Source organism: Gasterosteus aculeatus, chromosome 10 (genome assembly GCF_964276395.1).
Source record: "Gasterosteus aculeatus chromosome 10, fGasAcu3.hap1.1, whole genome shotgun sequence".
NCBI classification, from domain to species: domain Eukaryota; kingdom Metazoa; phylum Chordata; class Actinopteri; order Perciformes; family Gasterosteidae; genus Gasterosteus; species Gasterosteus aculeatus.
The window spans coordinates 3,087,884-3,107,208 of NC_135697.1; the positions used below are offsets into that span (position 1 = coordinate 3,087,884).

Genomic DNA, 19,325 nt, shown 5'->3' on the forward strand with positions numbered 1-19,325 from the left:
GGTGAGCTATACAAACGCAAATCAGGGTTTTAGCCCAGGTGACATTTTTTTAAAAGGTAAGAAAATCTCTGGTACAAATAGATCAGGCTCAGTAGCCTAATTATATAATCTTACATTTTAGCTTGAATTGATTAATTTAATTCAAATATGCTAGATTACTGTGTACGCCATTAGCAAAGGCAAATGTTATGTAAAAAAGATACACAAAATAACTTCTTTAAAAGATGAGTTTAATTCAAGGTAAAATGAGCATTCCGTGCAAACAACATTTGAATCAGCATGAGGGGTCTGCAGAGATCACAGTCTCCTAGAGCTCAGCTACAGTGCATAGTGGCAGGACTACAGTGACCTTTTCTTTGGTCTTACTTAAATGCACAGAGGATGTATTAACCACACATCTTCTAGCAATGCGCTCAACTGGCAGAAATGATGCTGTATGACGTGTCTGTTCCCTGCAAGCCCCAAACTTCTATTGGCTTTCCATAAAAATGTCTGTCCGGGTGGAGATGAAGCCAGGAAACTTGTGCAAGAACATGTTTAAATGCCGTACCCTTTGACACAACATTAACAACTATAAACTGCTTTATAATGGCTGGTCGTAGTTCTGCTAGAGGGTCAAGGACGGGTTCCTCAAAACTGTTAGTGTTTCCACACCACTTAGCATGAACATACGCTGACCTTTCTGCTCTGCATCTATCGATTGAGTAAGTTACATTCATATATGTTACCCGTTTACATGTCATGGCAAAACATTCAACCTCAGTGACACAAGGGTACATGTGATGATACATTGTCAACATTGCATGTCTGTCAGACTCTAGAGTGTCTGGTGGAATGGAGAAAGAGGCACCACTGTACAGATTTCTAGGGAAAGTCGTTCTGCTGACACCAAAACACGGCTTTACATAAAGCATATCAGCTGTTTCAAAGTCCCAACCATTTGTCTTCCTAAAATACTGGTCCTTCCCTATAACAATAACCTCGTATGTGATTGGAGGACCCTTAGACTCCTCGTCCAATCACGTGTGAGGTCATAGGCATGACTGATACAGCAGTACTTGCAAGACGAGCATACAAACAGACACGTGTGTTACTATATTCAGAAGAACTGTATCTCCAGTTCCTTTGTTTGGTTTTTGCTTCGTGAATAATGGCTGGACGACGTCTCGCGTTCAACTCGCCTTCAACTCCTCTCCGCGGTCACCAACTTTTGGCCAGTCCGCAGACAGACGAGAAGAAGCTGCTGAAAGCTCTCAGTGGATCGTCTCGTCAACTCCAACAACAAACTGCCGATATCAACGAGCGGTTCGCTCCACTGGAGCGTTCGGGACTCTGCGGGTTTCTGTCCATAGAGGAGAGGAACCGACTCAAAGAAGAGGAGACGGGCGCACAATCCCAAGATGGCGGTAAGAATACGTTCGATGACTGCTAGCTAAGCTAAAAGTAGCGTAGCCTCAAGCTAAGCTAAGAGTAGCCTAGTAGTCTTACAAGTGAGCAGAAACAGCTTTATTAAAGTGTGTTTTCTTTGCCGTGTCGTTTACAGGAAGCGATGCGCCGTCTTCACAACTCCGAGACGAACTACAGGCGCTACGAACCGGAGCAAGGGTCAGATTTACAGAATATGCTTTCATTCTGCGCTATAAGGGAATATATACGTATGGATACCGATCATAACTGTACATTTTGTTTTCACAGACTAATCTCGCCTCATAATGAGGCGGTGACCTCGTATGTACTCTGGGAAAAGTCCAGATTTAGACAACGTCATTGTGTGTAAGTGACACTGTTTCTCCTTCCTTGTTAAATGTTACTGTGACTTGCGTTTGATTTTTTTTGTATTCATACCACACTCATTTAATTGTTTTCCAGCCGCCTGTGAGACGTATTCTGCCTGAAACGACCCTCCCGGGTGAGAGCTTGTGGAAGGAATAATCCTCTATATGTGAGAAGGATTTTAGAGGTCAATCCATCAGTCTCTATTTGTCAGTTTACTGGCATATTTAACACTTTATCTTCCGACTAATGGAATTTTAAAAGCTAGATTCAAATGAGCAACCATATCATTCTCAGGTCAGAAGACTTATACGTTACATGGGGGGTGTTGGGGTGATGGGGGAAGGGGGAGTTGCAACTAGTGATAAAAACACAGGACTATCACCCAGGACGCCGCAGTCCTGTGTGAAACCATTTCCATGCTGATTTAATTCACCTTACTTTACATATTACAGAAGTTCAACTGGAGGGTTGCATGTACCCCCATTTGAAGTACCAACATGTAGTTTCAACAGTCCTCCAGCAGAGAGAGCAGCTAGCCAGAGTAAACACTGTATCTGATATGAATGAGACAGAGGGAAGGGAGGATAGATGTCACAGGAGGAAACCTCATCACAGTGTTTCCTCAGGTCAGAGACATTCCAGCAGGGCGGACCAGAAGGACGCTTCTTGTCCTTGTGTCTTGTTCCTGTCCATCGTTTCATGGCCGCCTACAGCTGATATTAAACGTATACGGGTGATCTCAGTGAGGGAATACCAGCAGACCCCCTCCTGCTCTTGCAGATTGATCTCTTTCTGCTCCACCGCGTGATGTAAGACATGACAACATATTGAACCCACATTGCAAGTAGAAGGCATGATTGGGCGTCAATGCTTTCATGCACACGGAGGCAAACAATGAATACATGGCGGCCTGTTTTTAGGCAAGGTTTTTCAAATCAGATAACTAGAAGCGGCTGTCAGGAAGGGGGGGATAGAAGGGAGGACTCAAACGCAGAGTTTTTCAAAAAAACAAAAAGGCTTTAATAGTTCCAAGTTCCAAAAAGGCAAGATTCCAAGAAGCAGGACGTAGACAAGAAGCATGAACGCAGTGACATGCACCTCCGGACAATATGCAATGACAAAGTAACAAGAGACACACATGGCTTAAATACACTAGAGAGGTGCTGGAAACAATCATGACATGACAGACAATCACAGGGGAAGACAGGACAAGGCAGGAAGTGAAGTTACCAGGAAGACATGATGCAGAAAACTACCGTGACAGCGGCAGTATGCGCTCTAACGAGATCATATGCATTACCGACAAGTCGAAAGCTCTTGCTGAAAGGGGACACTATCTGTTTTCACACCAACAGTAGCTGGTACAGCAACGTGACAGAGGTCCTGCACCACTGCTCCCCTTACCTAGATGATGTCATCATGAGTTTTTACTCCCCAGAGGAGTTTGCTTCAGACATCATCGTTAAGGTTTACATCCCACCGTAGGGCAACGTCCAGCAGGCGTAGCGTCCAGTCCTCAACCAGTTCAAACGTCAGAACCCCAGGAAGGCAGCCAGCCCGTTTTCTGTCTCACCTCGCTGGAGACATGCTACCTACTGGCCTGCTTCAAAGCCTGCACCATCCTCCCCGACCCTAAAAACCCAAGTAACACAGGACTTGATGACTACAAGCTCGACGCCCTCACCTGTGTGGTCATGAAGTCTTTTGAACGCCTTGTCCAGTCCCACCTGAGATCCGACCCACTCCTGGACCACCTGCAATTTGCCTACGGAGCCAACAGGTCTGTAGCAGATGATGCAGATCCTGTCATTCACCAGCATCTGAGTTCCTCCGGAACTTGTTGGTGCACTTCTGCTTGAAAACAATCATCCCCTCTCTGCTGTATGGCAAGCTCTCTTGCCCGATCTTTGCACAATTTTTGCACATCGTCTCGGCTAATTACTTAATATATAATATCTTACACTTTATTTTATATTCAAACATAATTAGACTTTTCCCCTTGTGCACATGCTTGTGTATTTATTTTGATTGTTTACACCATCCCGACAAGAAAAATTCTTTGCAACATACATGGTAATAAATTATTGTGATTGCGATGATGCCCGTTTCGTAAATTAAGGTTGATTTAGAATAAAATACACCATAAAGCAGGGTATACCTTAGGTTTACTGTGAGTGAGTCGTATCTTTTCAGAATAAACTTCATGTCACATACAGACGTTCCCCGTCTCCGGAATACTAAGGTCCGAAGCTCGGGATCTCAGTCACCCCTCTGTGGCACGTTACAATGGTTTGTGCCACTCGGGATCAGCCCACTGAGCGGGCGCGGCCACTCCCACCAACGCACCTGTGGCTCGTCTCTCATCAGGAGAGGTTGGGCATTTAAGCTGCCGAAGCCTCAGAGGCCGATGCGAAGTCTTGTGCATGTTGCCATCACATTCTGAGCGTTCTCCTGATATCCTGTTTCTGCCTACCTGTTATTGACCTCTCCTTTGTCCCAGACCTCGTTCACGCCTGCCTGACCCCCGACGGTACCTCTGCCAACCTCCGCGCTCCCGGCTCTCGACCCCCCGCCTGACCTCCAGCTACGACCTCGCCTGCTCCCTGACGGTGCCTCAGTCTGTTCCCTGCTTGCCTGGCTTTTCGACCCCTGCCTGTTCACCGGACACTACCACGCCTGATCCTTGTCTGTACCCCGCTAATAAAACTGCGCTCTGCGCTTGAGTTCACTCTGGTCTCTTGTGGTGCGTTACACTTCACTTGGTTCACTTGGTCTTTTAACTCGCGTATAAAACCAAAGCTGTATCCATGTACTCTCTATTAAGCCGTTAATGCTTATTGCTTACATAATCCTAATTGATCTAAAATCTTAATGCAGTTAATAATCTCCACATTGGCAGGTACATCTGCGGCAAAGAATAACTAAAAATCAAACAATCAACATTCTTCTTTTCCAATGACCAAAAATATCCCTGTAAATAAAGCTGCCTGATCCATCATCAAGCCATCAAGCCACAGCTAAACAATCATTTGCTTTTATTCTAAAAAGCAGAACTCAAAGTGCTGCCGGACGCTTTCCTTGCAGTTTATTTGTCATATGTGCATGCTAAATGCCACGCAGATAAGTCAGCGCTCTACCGTAAAATACAAACACTATTTGTGAGTTAAATCGGATATCTGCTGGCGCTTGTAAGCGAATATGGACTCTTGGTCTTCTCGGTCCATTAGTCTCTCTCCTCTCCATGTCCCTCCCTCTGCGGTTCTCCCTCCAAATATTTCTTCTTAATTATTGCCTCTGATTATTTTCTTCAGGCTTTACTGTAGATCAGAGGATTCCCACCAGCTATTTGAAGTCGCAATTCAAACACTTTATGAGCTGAGGAAGAGCAAAAAGCAAGGATGTAGGGAATAGTGCTCCTAAAATAAAAATGGACATGATAATGTTGACGAATACAATGTAATCATTCTAAAACATTTCTTTCATTTTAAAGGGCCAGTTTTTTCTTAATTGGAGGCAGTTTTTAAGTTGTGGCAGATCAATGCGTAGGCCAAACTAATAGTACAGTCAGCCCCCATTATTATGATATACAGTATGTTTGATCTCAAGAGCCCAACTCATCCCTCTGGTACCCTTTATAGATTTAACCGGTTAGTTTAGTTGCACAGTTAAAGAGTTGAATGTGAGGGCAGGCCTTTGAACAAGTTCAGCAGGTTGGATCCTGCAGGAGGACAATTGGGATGCAGAGTGAGATGTCATCTGAGAAAAGTGTGCCATTTTAACTGCATCACAAAGAAATATAACACAGATTTCAACGCGGTTTCCCTATCCTTTAGTCCAGTTTCAACATCCACACGATGACAGTGATTTCCATGGAAACCGCCCAGCAACAGGCTGCATCCTTGAAACCAATCAGAATCTGCTGTGTGTCTGTGTCTCGTCCAATTGGAGAGGCAGTGGAGGGGGAGTACAGGGGGTTTGTGGGCCGTCAAGGTGAATGCTCAGGAGGCGTGATCGAGGTCGAGATCCCTTCCTGCTTGAAAGAAGTAAGAATCTCAACATTTTAGTCTAAAAGAGATGTTTTTGTAATTCTAAAAACTAATCATTGAGCAGATATTTCTGTATATTAGTTGTTTTAAATGTTTACAATTTTGGGCTTGGTCGTTACTCGGGATAAAGGTCCACCACCTGACAGTTAACAGAATGGGACCAAGACATAAACAAATACATTTGCGGCAGTGATAGTTGTCTTCTACTTATTTTGAAGTCCTTCAAAAGCGACTTCAAAAGAAGACAGCCAGTAGGAGCTGTGGCTCAGTTGGTAAAGATCGTCCTCTAATCATGAGGCGGGTGCTTTGATCTTCTATTGTCAGCATGTCCAACCCCCTAAAATGCATACATGTTGTCACGGGTGTGGGTTTTTGGGGTTCCGGAATAAGGCAGGACACGGCAGGTTTAGTTGACAATACTTTTATTTTGCTTCTTACACTCCTCAAAACACAGCGCTCCCGGCGTCTAGCTCGCTCATTTTGCGGCTCCCTTCTCGTCCCGATCGCCCTTACTGCGTTTTAAATAACAAGACAAACACAATCAATCAACATTCAGCTCAGCTGAGGCCAATCGCCTCCACCTGGCACCGTTCACTGAGCCACTCCCCCTCTCTCTCTCCCCTCTGCAGACGAGCCAAAACCACGCCCGCCACCACATACCCCCTGCGCCCCCAGCCTATGGCCCGCCGTGAAGTTACATGGTTGTAGAGCCAGATGCCACCGAGTGATCCGTTGGTATCCTTCATGCGGTGGAGCCATTGGAGCGGGGCGTGGTCCAAACAGAGGGTGAATGAGCATCGCAGGAGGTAGTACCGCAGTCCACCGGCCAAGTACTAAGTACAAAGTACTTTGTGGTAAATTATTTAGTTTTCTATTTTATGTATTTGTTACTCTCTTTAAGTTTATAGGTGAATATTGCTCTGGATCACCAACAGATGCTCCACATTCTTCTCCATAAACTGTCAATTTATGACTCATTCATCTTTCCTTTAAACGTCTGAATCGGGGTTGGTGAACATCTGGAAACTGAGGAAACATCAATAGGGGCGTGGAGCACAGAGAAATTGCCATTCTCTGCCTCATAGTCCATCTTGGTGTCAGGGTCGGGTAGGAAGGCAGGACTCAAACGCAGACGTGGAGTAACAAAAGACTAATGGTCAAAAGGGCAATAAAGAAAAGGCCAGTGGGCAAAAACACACACAGGAACAGGGGGCAAAAAGGCAGGCAGGAACGAGGAACATCCAGGACGATAGACAATGACGCGACAAGTGACACAAGAGACACACGGCTTAAAGATTGGACACAGGTGGAAACGATCAGACAATTACAGGGGATGACAGGACCAGGCAGGTAGTGAAGTTACCCAGGGAGACAAGAAGCAGAAAACTACAAAATAAGACGGGAAATGAAACCATACGTGACACTTGGAGAGAAGGAGGAGGACCTTTTCAAACATTATAACGTAAGAAATTGAGTACGCTTTTAATTTTGTTTGAACTGCATGTCTCTGTAGCCTTCCCGCTTGGAGATATGGCTGTTTTAATACACCAGCCTCTGCTATGCGTTGAAGTACATGGTCACCCTGCATTCCCTAATGCACATCAACCTGAAGAGCTTGAGCTATGCATTTTATACATCCTAACACCTTCTAATTTCCTTTACAAGGATGTGGAGAACCTCGACGTACACCTGTCGCCAGATCCTGTGCTTTGCTGATGGGAGTGATCTATGCCCTTAACCTTAGCTATCCCAAGCATTTGAAATTTACTTTTGAGGTATTTCAGAAGCTATGTCTTGAGCTCGATGGACAAAAAGCCAGCTCTAAAGTAACAAAGTAAAGTATTTTCTAGAGTAGAGTTGATCGACCATGTGTGAGGGAGGCTCACATCACACGCACTCACACAACTCGCTTGTTATTTTTTTCTGAGATAATATTAATACCTACAGTACTGAGTGAAAACCAAATCAGTGTAATCCGAATTGAAAAGGATGGCCTCTGTTCTCTGAGGGTGTTGGTGTTATTTTGAACTTGATATGCAGTGTCTCTCTTTGGAAATTTTTGCTGGAGTTAATCAGGAGGGTGAGTAGTCTGATATTGATGAGATAAGAGATGATGCAAGTACTGCCAAAGTTGATTGATAGAACTTCATTTGATGTTGAAATGTGTGCCTTTTAATATACAGTCATCTGTCATATTTTGTTTTAAATCATTTTCATTTGTTCATGTCAAAGGATGGTGATTTCATGCACTCTGTTTTAATTTTATAACACTTTCTCCTCATAAATATCTGAGTGCATGTTATTTTGTGTCTCAGGAGAATGTTGCCTACAAATGTATGTTTTTCCACTTTTAAGAATTGTGCTACTGTTTATTACAGTTACTTTAATTTAAATAAATGGCTCGAATTCATTTGAATAATACTGTCTGAGTTTCTGTTCTTTTTGAGGACCAGGAAGGCATCCCTTAGCTGCTGTCCGTTTGTATTCATGTTGACAATTAATAAGTTCATATTACTTAGAAATGTGTTTTATTGTGGCCCAAAAGCTACTCCACCATACTCAAAACATTGCTTTGAATTAATTGGCTTAACTTAAAAATTCTAGTGGAAAACGTTAACATTTTTTTAAGTTGACCCAATGATTCATACCTGGAAAATCAGGATTGCATCGATGTTGTTAGATTGAGTTGCACATATTTATTGGTAAATTGATAAATTGAGTTCTTATGACTTATTGAGTGCAGAGGAGGAGGAAGAGGGGGAGAAGATGAAAGAGGAGGGTAAGAGACTTGACTGGCACGTCTTTTATATCAAGTAAGGAATCAGGAATCAGGAAACATTTATTAGCCAAAATATGTCAAACATACAAGGAACATACAAGGAAGCCCACAAACAGAATCCTGGCGTAGGTTCCTGGGGAGTCCAGATGCTGGAGGATGTAGTGGAGGGCCATGTTGACAGCATCGTCCACAGACCTGTTGGCTCTGTAGGCGAACTGCAGGGGGTCCAGGAGGGGGTCGGTGAGGGACTTCAGGTGGGTCAGGACTAGACGTTCAAAAGACTTCATGACTACAGAGGTCAGGGCGGCGGGCCTGTAGTCCTTGAGTCCTGTGATTCTGGGCTTCTTGGGGACAGGGATGATGGTGGAGGCCTTGAAGCAGGCTGGTACGTGGCATGTCTCCAGGGAGGTGTTGAAGATGTCAGTGAACACCGGAGACAGCTGGTCAGCACAATGCTTCAGGGAGTGAGGGGAAACGGAGTCCGGACCGGCTGCCTTACGGGGATTAAGTCTTCTAAAGAGCCGGTTAACGTCTCTCTCCAGAATAGAGAGGGTCGTTGCTGGTGGGGGAGGGGAAGGTTGAAGAGGCGTGAGCACCTGATGGGCTGGGGGAGGGAGGGGAGGGGGACTGCAGCAGGTTGGTGGAGCTGTGGGGGATGGGATCAGGACATTGTCTTTCAAATCTGCAGTAGAACTCATTGAGCTCGTCTGCCAGGCGGAGGTCATTCATGGAGTGGGGGGTTTTTGGCTTGTAGTTGGTGAGGTGTTTGAGGCCTCTCCAGACCGAAGCAGAGTCACTTGCTGAGAACTGTTGTTGGAGTTTCTCAGAGTACAGTCGTTTAGCATCTCTCACCGCCTTGCTAAACTTGTATTTTGCCTCTGTGTACAAGTCTTTGTCCCCACTCCTAAATGCCTGATCCTTCTGCAGGCGTAGTGTTTTGAGTTCCGCTGTGAACCAGGGTTTGTCGTTGTTGTAACTCACCCTGGTGCATGATGGTACACAGCTGTCCTCACAGAAGCCTCTGTGAACTCATCCAGACTGTCAGTAGCAGTTCTGAAAACATCCCAGTCTGTGCAGTCAAAGCACGCCCGAAGATCCTCCAGCGTCTCACTGGTCCAGTACTTGAATTCCCTCACCACAGGTTTGCAGAGCTTTAGTTTCTGCCTGTATGCAAGTAGTCAGTGTCCTAGGGGGTTGTGTTTGTGAGGGGAGGTGGGGGGCAGAAAGCTTCAGGGTCCTATAGATTATGACTTAATATAGAACCTGGAAAATCAGGAGGTAGCATGGAATTTTTTCTGTGGGAACCCTGTTTCAGCGGGGGTTAGGTTATATGGTAAATGAAGAGGGTCACGGGGGTACTGGCACAAGGGGGACTGGGATTAAAAGATGATAAAGATGAAGAGGCAGTAGTGGCAGGGCAGGAGGAGAGGGAAAAAGGGGGTGTGTGTGTGTGAGGGAAGGGGGGGGGCGTTGTGGTGGTGAATGGCAAGTCATTTTAAGCTTAGTTACACATATTTGCATTCGTTCAAGATTCTGTTGATGGTAGCCTACTGTAAGACAAAGATGCAACATTCTATCTCTCCGGATGGCGGGCGAGACGCTCCGGTTAGCTCGCCACCGCATTTGTGTGCATAAACTACAAAATAGAACAACACGTGAACCCAAACCGTTTCGGTGAGGATGCAGTTTCACAGTTGGATTCCATGCAGTGTGCTTCCTCGGTCCTGGACTCAAAAGCGATGCAAGACTTGTCATCGTCTACCAAGTTGTTTTTCTCTGGGTCAAGTGTCCTGAGCTCTTCCAGCATTTCTACTTCGTCGTCATAATCATTGACGTCTTTGAGGATCTTTATGGCCGTATTCTCATTTGTTTTAATATTGACACACTTGGCTACTTTTCCAAAACCTCCTTCTGCAACAAACTCCAATACTTTGTATTGTACAGACTTGTTGCGGAGTATGAAAAGCTCTTTTTCCTGCAATGGTTTCGGTGAGGTTGGAGTTTCAGAGTTGGATTCCATGCTGGATGATTCCTCAGTCCTGGAGTTGTCCATGTTTGAGGAAACCTCTCCTGAGTCAGATAATTCCGTGTCGCTTTCAAAATCGCTGAGATATTGACATTCGTCTGAATCACACGCAGGGCAGACGACCATCAGGTCAATGGCAGCGTGTGTATATGGGCTTTTGTGAGCGTAGTCAGCCAGGTGACTCATGGTGACAAAAGAATGTTCCAAAGCTTGCTGAGGTGTTATTCTCATCTCAGCATCTGAATTAAGCAACATTTGAAGGAGATTCAAAAATGCCCTTGTGTCTTCAACTTCAACCTCCTCAATTGCATTTGAATATTTGTTTACTGCGTCAGCCAAATTTCCGATATGGTCAAAGTTCCTCTTTGACAATTGCAGCTGGTCATCATTTTCCTTCTTGTACTCCTCCGCTGTCTTTAGTCTCCATTGTGAATTGGGAGGGCAGCGTTCCCTCTTGAAATACTGGTGAGTGTCTTTTCCAGCATCTAGCAGGTGGTCTTGTGGCTGACCGAGCAGACAGCAAATAGTTTTCATTACGCCATATGTTGATGTTCCATAGAAGATGTTGTGGCCAAAAAACAGACATGCCAAGACACATCCCAGTGCCCACATGTCAATGGCTTCAGATATGGGGAGGCCCAAGGACACTTCTGGTGCTCGGTTTTGACAAGGTTGTACAATCATTCCTTCCTCTACTTCGGAAACTGGCATGGCCAAACCAAAGTCAATTAATTTCACCTTGAAGGGCTGATCTCGGTGGTTGACGAGCATAACGTTGTCAAGTTTCAGGTCTGTGTAAAGAATGCCGATACCCTTCAGGGCGTTGAATGCTACAAGTAGCTGACGGGTTATAGGACGGATTTCATTAAGAGTCAATGGTTTCTTTCTCTGTACCATCAAATCCCAAAGACTCCTGTCTAGCAACTCCAAAGCGATGCAAGACTTGTCATCGTCTATGAAACTGTCCATGAATCTCACCAAGTTGTTTTTCTCTGGGTCAAGTGTCCTAAGCTCTTCCAGCATTTCTACTTCGTCGTCATAATCATTGACGTCTTTGAGGATCTTTATGGCCGTATTCTCATTTGTTTTCATATTGACACACTTGGCTACTTTGCCAAAATTTCCTTCTCCAATAAACTCCAATACTTTGTATTGTACAGACTTGTTGCGGAGTATAAAAAGCTCTTTTTCCTGCAATGGTTTCGGTGAGGTTGGAGTTTCAGAGTTGGATTCCATGCAGGATGATTCCTCAGTCCTGGAGTTGTCCATGTTTGAGGAAACCTTTCCTGAGTCAGATGATTCCGTGTCGCTTTCAAAATCGCTGAGATATTCATGACATTCGTCTGAATCACACGCAGGGCAGACGACCATCAGCTCAAAGGCAGCTTGTGTATAAGAGCTTCTGTGAGCGTAGTCAGCCAGGTGACTCATGGTGACAAAAGAATGTTCCAAGGCTTGCTGAGGTGTTATTCTCTTCTCAGCATCTGGATTGAGCAACATTTGAAGGAGATTTAAAAATGCCCTTGTGTCTTCAACTTCAACCTCCTCAATTGCATTTGAATATTTGTTTACTGCGTCAGCCAAATTTCCAATTCGGTCAAATTCCCACTCTGACAATTGCAGCTGGTCATCATTTTCCTTCTTGTACTCTTCCGGTGTCTTCAGTCTCCATTGTGAATTGGGAGAGCAGCGTTCCCTCTTGAAATACTGGTGAGTGTATTTTCCAGCATCTAGCAGGTGGTCTTGTGGCTGACCGAGCAGACAGCAAACAGTGTTCATTACGTCGTACAAAGATTCACCAATGAAGATGTCTTGGTATAAAAACAGAGATGCCAAGAGACATCCCAGTGACCACATGTCAATGGCTTCAGATATGGGGAGGCCCAAGGACACTTCTGGTGCTTGGTATGCAATAGGTTGTGCAATCATTCCTTCCCGTGCTTCGGAGGCTGGCATGGCCAAACCAAAGTCAATTAATTTCACTCTGAAGGGCTCATCTTGGTGGTTGACGAGCATAACGTTGTCAAGTTTTACGTCTGCATGAAGGATGCCGATACCCTTCAGGGCGTTGAGTGCTACAAGTAGCTGACGAGTTATAGGACGGATTTCATTAAGAGTCAATGGTGCCTCTCTCTGTTCCATCAAATCGTAAAGACTCCTGTCTAAACACTCAAAAGCGATGCAAGACTTGTCATCGACTATGAAATTATCCACGAATCCCACCAAGTTGTTTTTCTCTGTATCAAGTTTCCTGAGCTTTTCCAGCATTTGTACTTCGATGGCATAATCATTGACGTCTTTGAGGATCTTCATGGCCGTGTTCTCATTTGCTTTCAAATTGACACATTTGGCTACTTTGCCAAAAGTTCCTTCTCCAATAAACTCCAATACTTTGTATTGTACAGACTTGTTGCAGAGTATGGAGAGCTCTTTTTCCTGCAATGGTTCCGCTGAGGTTGGAGTTTCAGAGTTGGATTCCATACAGAATGATTCCTCACTGCTGGAGTTGTCCATGTCTGAGGAAACCTCACCTGACATTGTGCAGATGAGTCCTTGTACTGGGGGTAAAACGTTTTTTCAAAATTAGACAGATGTTCAACTTCAGCTCTCAGGAGCTCTGCACTTCTGTTATGTTCTGAGTTATGGAATGGAATGCCTTGCCAGATCAAAGGAAAGACTGATGAGATCAGATGACAGGCATGTAACCATGGAAACGTGATGACATCACACAGTGTGAAATGGTTGCTATTTATGCCATATATGGTTACATTGCAAGATCAAAGAGTGATGACATCAAATGACACTATGTCGGATGTCATCAAATGGTTTCTATGGTTACATTCCTGCAAAATAAATACTTTATTTTCTCCACTGTATCACACACAAAAAGGAGAACTATACTTGAATCTCGGAAATCAACAAAAATATCCCAAACCGCTATGAACACAATTTCCTTGTTATCTTTTTTTTAAAACGCGTGCATTAATATTTTTGATCCGTTATTAAAAAGTTAGCACTCCTTCACGCTGCGGATCAGAGTCAGAGGAGGGCGGGTCTCTTGGCGTAGGTTGGATTTGAAAGAATGGCGGAGGCAGCTTCAGACATAGATATTATATATAAAGGCCTTTGTATATAATATCTATGGCTCAGATACATCCGCCCGCGTCCAGCTATGAACCGAAAGCGGATGCAAAAGTACCGACGAGGGTGGGAGGAATCACCGGGGATCGCAGGGTTATTATTTTGTATTGAAGGTGGAAACCCTGCTCACTACTTTTACCACAACACCCTTTCTTTTATTAAATACATTTGATTTTAACCTTTCGATCACCGATGCCCTCTGTCCGTCCGGCGTTTCTTCATTTTGAACACACACTTGCGTGTGTTGCAGAGCAATTTACCGCCAGAACAACAGGTGGAGTAACGTGTTTGAAGACCACCTAGAGCATATATGTCAAACTCAAGGCCCGCGGGCCATATCCGGCCCGGCATGCAATTATATCTGGCCCGCGAGATCATTTTATATTATTGTTACTAATGGCCCGACGATATGAAGCGCTGATAACAGAATAAACTACAGATCCCATAATGCAGCGCTTCAGCTGCCTTGCCGAGCGCTTTCCGTTGCGTTTCTGGCTGACATAACCGCTCGTCTCAACGCCTTAAACCTCCAGCTCCAGGGACGTGACCGCATGATCACCGACATGTATGACGCAGTGAAGGCATTTCAAGTGAAGCTGATTTTATGGGAGACACAAATGCACCAGTGCAACTTGCCCCACTTTCCCTGTTGCCAACTAATGCGGCACAGCGGTGTTCCCAAATACGCACGTTGCTGATAAACTGAGCGCACTGCGCGCGGAGTTCGCGCGGCGCTTTGGTGATTTTGAGGAACAAAAAAATAATTTTGAGTTGTTTCGCAACCCATTTGCCGTCGACGTGGAAACTGCACCTGTGCAGTTTCAGATGGAGCTGATTGAGCTGCAGTGTGATGGGACACTAAAGACAAAGTCCGACACTGTTTATTCACTCCAGTCCCGCAGCAATGTCCCAGCTCCGTCTACATCGAACCTTGTGCATGTTTGGTAGCACATATCTGCGTGAGAAGCTGTTCTCAGTGAAGACAAACAAAACAGCACACAGGAGTCGTCTCACTGATGAACCTTCAGTCCATCCTGAGAGTCTCCACAACACGGGACCTCGCGCCAAACATAAACCAACTTGTTGCCAAAAAAAGATGCAAAGCATCCAGCTCTGATAAAATGGCTTAAGAGCAAAGAAAACTGAATGTTTTGCATCGTTATTTGTTATTTCCGAAAAGCAAATTTTATTTATATTTCCAGGTTTTATTTTGTTTTGCAGCATGTTCATATTTCTTTTTCAGTAGAGACATGGACCCGCGTCCTCCTCCTCATGCAAATCACATGTTAACGAGTATCTTCACGGCCACGCGTTCGCAGTAAATCATTGTTTCTAACTTTATTGAGAATCAGGCACAACACAGCGACCTGCAAGCTCATGACGGCAGCCCCCCGCCCCGCCCCCCCACTCCGCACCCCGGCCACACCGTCCACTCGACCACTAGAAATGGGTCATTTAGCGTGCGCGGTCGATCCACATGTCCCTTTATTGTTTTAGCGTTGCCTCTTTGATTATCGCCACCGTCCTACGAGGTGAACGGCAGCTCACGTGAACCGTCGCCACCTTCCCGTGATGAAATTGCGCTTTTATATATCTCCTGTCAAAATGATACAAGTTAGAAATATGAACATGCTGCAAAACAAAACAAAACCTGGAAATATAAATAAAATTTGTGCTTTTCAGAAATAACAAATAACGATGCAAAACATTCAGTTTTCTTTGCTCTTATGCCATTTCATCAGAGCTGGATGCAGCTCTGATAGGATCTCATACTGCATGAAAAGTGGGATTTTCGGCAGTATGCGGCACTGTAAATTGTCGTGGAATTTCAGGTTTGCGGCAATTTGCGGGCAACGCCGAAAACTGCCGTAAATTGTCAGAAATTGATGTGGGCCTCCCTTGGCAGTTGTCCCCCCATGGCCCCCCTCCTCCTAATTCTAGGGGAGGCTTTGACATGTAAATGAAAATGCGGTGAGCTATTCAAATGCAAATCAGGGTCGCAGAGGGAGTTTTAGCCCAGGTGACATTTTTTTAAAAGGTAAGAAAATCTCTGGTACAAATAGATCAGGCTCAGTAGCCTAATTATAGTCTTACATTTTAGCTTGAATTGATTAATTTATTACAAATATGCTAGATTACTGTGTACGCCATTAGCAAAGGCAAATGTTATGTAAAAAAGATACACAAAACAACTTCTTAGTTGGTTAGTTTTAATCGAGGTAAAATGAGCATTCCATGCAAACAACATTTGAATCAGCATGAGGGGTCTGCAGAGATCACAGTCTCCTAGAGCTCAACTACAGTGCATAGTGGCAGGACTACAGTGACCTTTTCTTTGGTCTTACTTAAATGCACAGAGGATGTATTAACCACACATCTTCTAGCAATGCGCTCACCTGGCAGAAATGATGCTGTATGACGTGTCTGTTCCCTGCAAGCCCCAAACTTCTATTGGCTTTCCATAAAAATGTCTGTCCGGGTGGAGATGAAGCCAGGAAACTTGTGCAAGAACATGTTTAAATGCCGTACCCTTTGACACAACATTAACAACTATAAACTGCTTTATAATGGCTGGTCGTAGTTCTGCTAGAGGGTCAAGGACGGGTTCCTCAAAACTGTTAGTGTTTCCACACCACTTAGCATGAACATATGCTGACCTTTATGCTCTGCATCTATCGATTGAGTAAGTTACATTCATATATGTTACCCGTTTACATGTCATGGCAAAACATTCAACCTCAGTGACACAAGGGTACATGTGATGATACATTGTCAACATTGCATGTCTGTCAGACTCAAGAGTGTCTGGTGGAATGGAGAAAGAGGCACCACTGTACAGATTTCTAGGGAAAGTCGTTCTGCTGACACCAAAACACGGCTTTACATAAAGCATATCAGCTGTTTCAAAGTCCCAACCATTTGTCTTCCTAAAATACTGGTCCTTCCCTATAACAATAACCTCGTATGTGATTGGAGGACTCTTAGACTCCTCGTCCAATCACGTGTGAGGTCATAAGCATGACTGATACAGCAGTACTTGCAAGACGAGCATACAAACAGACACGTGTGTTACTATATTCAGAAGAACTGTATCTCCAGTTCCTTTGTTTGGTTTTTGCTGCTTCGTGAATAATGGCTGGACGACGTCTCGCGTTCAACTCGCCTTCAACTCCTCTCCACGGTCACCAACTTTCGGCCAGTCCGCAGACAGACGAGAAGAAGCTGCTGAACGCTCTCAGTGGATCGTCTCGTCAACTCCAACAACAAACTGCCGATATCAACGAGCGGTTCGCTCCACTGGAGCGTTCGGGACTCTGCGGGTTTCTGTCCATAGAGGAGAGGAACCGACTCAAAGAAGAGGAGACGGGCGCACAATCCCAAGATGGCGGTAAGAATACGTTCGATGACTGCTAGCTAAGCTAAAAGTAGCGTAGCCTCAAGCTAAGCTAAGAGTAGCCTAGTAGCCTTACAAGTGAGCAGAAACAGCTTTATTAAAGTGTGTTTTCTTTGCCGTGTCGTTTACAGGAAGCGGTGCGCCGTCTTCACAACTCCGAGACGAATTACAGGCGCTACGGACCGGAGCAAGGGTCAGATTTACAGAATATGCTTTCATTCTGCGGTATAAGGGAATATATACGTATGGATAGCGATCATAACTGTACATTTTGTTTTCACAGACTAATCTCTCCTCATAATGAGGCGGTGACCTCGTATTTGCTCCGGGAAAAGTCCAGATTTAGACGACGTCATTGTGTGTAAGTGACACTGTTTACTGTTTCTCCTTCCTTGTTAAATGTTACTGTGACTTGCGTTTGATTTTTTTTGGATTCATACCACACTCATTTAATTGTTTTCCAGCCGCCTGTGAGACGTATTGTGAGACGGGACGCAGGAGCTTCAGGTTCAGGCGGAACACTCATTGCGGGCGGAAGCTGCGAAGGATTCAGCGCGGAGTCGAGCGAGAACAAAGAGGGTCAGAGTTTATTTGCTGACTTGTTTCAGGTGCATTGATAGATGTGTTGTGTCCGTACGCATCGCACAGTACTGATTCATTGTTGTTTTTACAGCTGCTGGAATCGAGACAAAGTGAGCTGGCTGATGACGAGGTGGAACTCTGGAAATCCGCCACCGTAGAGCTCACGTCGGACGGAGGGGACGGCGTTGTTGGTGGGGTCTCGGGGTGGATTGTACGGTCGCCACACACGCACGAGCCGCCTGCACAACAGACCTGCCTCGGAAAACACGGCGCCAGTGACGGTCTACAACCCAGTTACTCAGCTGTAAACTAATCAGTCAGCTGTATTGAAACGGGGGGAAAATGACTGCACATTTCATGAATCGCATTTTCTGCCTGAAACGACCCTCCTGGGTGAGAGCTTGTGGAAGGAATAATCCTCTATATGTGTCAAGCTAAGAGAAGGATTTTAGAGGTCATTCCATCAGTCTCTATTTGTCAGTTTACTGGCATATTTAACACTTTATCTTCCGACTAATGGAATTTTAAAAGCTAGATTCAAATGAGCTGTTTTTAGGCAAGGTTTTTCAAATCAGATAACTAGAAGCGGCTGTCAGCAAGGGGGGGATAGAAGGGAGGACTAAAACGCAGAGTTTTTCAAAAAAACAAAAAGGCTTTAATAGTTCCAAGTTCCAAAAAGGCAAGATTCCAAGAAGCAGGACGTAGACAAGAAGCATGAACGCAGTGACATGCACCTCCGGACAATATGCAATGACAAAGTAACAAGAGACTCACATGGCTTAAATACACTAGAGAGGTGCTGGTGATTGGAAACAGCTGGAAACAATCATGACATGACAGACAATCACAGGGGAAGACAGGACAAGGCAGGAAGTGAAGTTACCAGGGAGACATGATGCAGAAAACTACCGTGACAGCGGCAGTATGAGCTCTAACGAGATCATATGCATTACCGACAAGTCGAAAGCTCTTGCTGAAAGGGGACACTATCTGTTTTCACACCAACAGTAGCTGGTACAGCAACGTGACAGAGGTCCTGCACCACTGCTCCCATGACCTAGATGATGTCATCATGAGTTTTTACTCCCCAAAGGAGTTTGCTTCAGACATCATCGTTAAGGTTTACATCCCACCGTAGGGCAACGTCCAGCAGGCGTAGCGCCCAGTCCTCAACCAGTTCAAACACCCACTTCAAACGTCCGAACCCCAGGAAGGCAGCCGGCCCGTTTTCTGTCTCACCTCATCACCTCGCTGGAGACATGCTACCTACTGGCCTGCTTCAAAGCCTGCACCATCCTCCCCATCCCTAAAAACCCAAGTAACACAGGACCTGATGAATATAAGCCAGACGCCCTCACCTGTGTGGTCATGAAGTCTTTTGAACGCCTTGTCCAGTCCCACCTGAGATCCGACCCACTCGTGGACCACCTGCAATTTGCCTACGGAGCCTACAGGTCTGTAGCAGATGATGCAGATCCTGTCATTCACCAGCATCTGAGTTCCTCAGGAACTTGTTTGTGTACTTCTCCTTGAAAACAATCATCCCCTCTCTGCTGCATGGCAAGCTCTCTTGCCCGATTT

General features: G+C 45.1%; 1 protein-coding gene and 1 long non-coding RNA gene across 5 annotated transcripts in view; both read left to right on the plus strand.

Moving 5' to 3' along the window:
- Positions 1–19,325, plus strand: part of LOC120826883 (uncharacterized) — a 315,723-nt gene that overhangs the window by 239,089 nt on the left and 57,309 nt on the right. The gene's annotated exons all lie outside the window — the stretch shown is intronic.
- Positions 285–18,285, plus strand: LOC144383437 (uncharacterized). Of its 2 annotated transcripts, none has more exons than XR_013450835.1 (5): positions 285–1,406; positions 1,544–1,605; positions 17,446–17,523; positions 17,627–17,741; positions 17,836–18,285. It is a non-coding gene; the product is annotated as an uncharacterized LOC144383437 (long non-coding RNA). The 2 variants fall into 2 exon arrangements; XR_013450834.1 differs by lacking the exons at positions 285–1,406; positions 1,544–1,605 and adding exons at positions 15,992–17,156; positions 17,294–17,355.